This window comes from Arachis duranensis, chromosome 4, assembly GCF_000817695.3.
Source record: "Arachis duranensis cultivar V14167 chromosome 4, aradu.V14167.gnm2.J7QH, whole genome shotgun sequence".
Lineage (NCBI taxonomy): Eukaryota > Viridiplantae > Streptophyta > Magnoliopsida > Fabales > Fabaceae > Arachis > Arachis duranensis.
Genome location: NC_029775.3, coordinates 38,499,062 through 38,501,677, shown reverse-complemented (window position 1 = coordinate 38,501,677; position 2,616 = coordinate 38,499,062). Strand labels below are relative to the sequence as shown.

Below are 2,616 nucleotides of genomic sequence, written 5' to 3'. Positions count from 1 at the left end.
TATTACTTGGACGACCCAGTGCACTTGCTGGTTAGTTGTGCGAAGTTGTGTAATGCCATGGTATTGAGCTACCAAGTTTTTGGGGTTCATGACCGGGGATTATGAGAGTTGTGAAAAAGTATTGTTCACAATTTCGCGCACCAGCTATCCAATGACATCTTGGACAGTTCAGAGAGACCATCATAGAAAATACCTATGATGCTCCATTCAGAAAGCATGTCAGAGGGACACTTTCTGATTAATTGTTTGTATCTTTCCCAAGCTTCATAGAGGGATTCTCCTTCCTTCTGTCTGAAGGTTTAGATTTCCACTCTAAGCTTACTCAATTTTTGAGGTGGAAAGAACTTTGCCAAGAAGGCATTGACTAGCTTTTCCCAAGAGTTCAGGCTTTCTTTAGGTTGTGAGTCCAACCATGTCCTAGTTCTGTCTCTTACAGCAAGAGGGAATAGCATAAGTCTGTAGACCTCAGGGTTAACCCCATTAGTCTTGACAGTGTCACAGATTTGCAAGAACTCAGCTAAAAACTGATGAGGATCTTCCAATGGAAGTCCATGAAACTTGCAATTCTCTTGCATTAGAGAAACCAATTGAGGCTTAAGCTCAAAGTTGTTTGCTCCAATGGCAGGGATAGAGATGCTTCTCCCATAGAAGTCGGGAGTAGGTGCAGTAAAGTCACCCAGCACCTTCCTTACATTGTTGGCATTGTTGTTGTTTTCGGCTGCCATGGGTTCTTCTTCTTTGAAATTTCTGTTAGGTCCTCTACAGAGAGTGGTGCCTTAGCTTCTCTTAGTTTTTGCTTCAAGGTCCTTTCAGATTCAGGGACAGCCTCAACAAGAATGCTTTTGTCTTTGCTCCTGCTCATATGAAAGAGAAGAAAACAAGAAAATATGGAATCCCCTATGTCACAGTATAGAGATTCCTTGAGGTGTCAGAGGAAAAGAAAAGTAGAAGGAAGAAGTAGAAGAATTCGATCTTATCAAGAAAGATGGAGTTTGAATTGTGCATTAAGGAATAGTGTTAGTCCATAAATAGAAGGATGTGAAAAAAGGGGAAGAAATTTTTGAAAATAAATTAAAAGGATTTTAAAAATATTTTGAAAAATACTAATTGATTTTCAAAAACTAAGAGTGGAAAAGAAATCAAGTGATTTTTGAAAAAGATTTTGAAATAAGAAATTAAAAAGATATGATTGAAAACTATTTTGAAAAAGATGTGATTTAAGAAGATATGATTGAAAAAGATATAATTTTAAAAAGACATGATTGAGAATATATGATTTGAAAAATAATTTAAAAAGATTTGATTTTGAAAATTAATGACTTGGCTAACAAGAAAAGATATGATTCAAACATTAAACATTTCTCAACAGAAAAGGCAACATACTTGAAATGTTGAATCAAATCATTGATTGATAGCAAGTATTTTTGAAAATGGAAAGAGATTGATTTTGAAAAAGATTTGATTTGAGGAAAAGATTTGATTTTGAAAAATTTTGAAAACTTGAAAAAAATTTGAATTAAAAACAGAATCTTCCCTCTTGTGCCATCCTGGCGTTAAACGCCCAGAATGGTATCCATTCTGGCGTTTAACACCTAAAACACTACCGTTTTGGGCGTTAAACGCCCAACCAGGCACCCTGGCTGGCGTTTAAACGCCAGTTTGCCTTCTTCACTGGGCGTTTTGAACGCCCAGCTTTTTCTGTGTAATTCCTCTGATGTATGTTCTGAATCTTCAATTCTCTGTATTATTGACTTGAAAAGACACAAATTAAAAATATTTTTTTGGATTTTTAATAATGAGGAATAATCAAAATGCAACTAAAATCAAATAAACAATGCATGTAGGATACCAAACTTAGAAGTTTGTATACTACTGACACTAACAAGTTGAGAATGCATATGACAAACAACAAAAATACTCAAGACAAGAATATTAAAGATCAGAGTAAGTAAATCATCAAGAACATCTTGAAGATCACTTAAGACACATGAATGAATGGAAGAAGAACAGAAACATGCAATTGACACCAAACTTAACATGAGACTCTAGACTCAACAAGAAACATACAATATTTTTGATTTTTATGATTTTGTAAATTTTTTTGGATTTTTCGAAAATTAAGTGGAAAAGAAAATAAAGATATCAAAATTCTTAATGAGAATTCCAGGAATCATGCAATGTTAGTCTAAAGCTTCACTCTAAAGGAATTAGACATGGCTAGTCAAGCTTCAGCAAGACATTGCATTCAAGAGCTAAATTGATGAGAATCAATCAGCTTTGGTGATGATAAGAACATCACCTTGAAACACTAGAATTCATGCTTAAGAACTCTAAAGAAAAATACCTAATCTAAGCAACAAGATGAACCGTCAGTTGTCCAAACTCAACAATCCCCGACAACAGCACCAAAAACATGGTGCACGAAATTGTGATCATCAATGGCGCCATCAACATGGTACGCACAATTGTAATCCCAACTCTTTATCACAACTTCGCATAACTAACCAGCAAGTGCACTGGGTCGTCCAAGTAATAAACCTTACGCGAGTAAGGGTCGATCCGACGGAGATTGTTGGTATGAAGCAAGCTATGGTCACCTTGTAAATCTTAGTCAGG

General features: G+C 35.5%; 1 non-coding gene across 1 annotated transcript; it reads left to right on the top strand.

Annotated features, from left to right (window-relative positions):
• The first annotated feature begins 212 nt into the window (after nt 1-212).
• LOC127746984 (small nucleolar RNA R71) lies at nt 213-320 on the top strand. The gene has a single exon (XR_008008789.1). It is a non-coding gene; the product is annotated as a small nucleolar RNA R71 (small nucleolar RNA).
• The last annotated feature ends 2,296 nt before the right edge of the window (nt 321-2,616 follow it).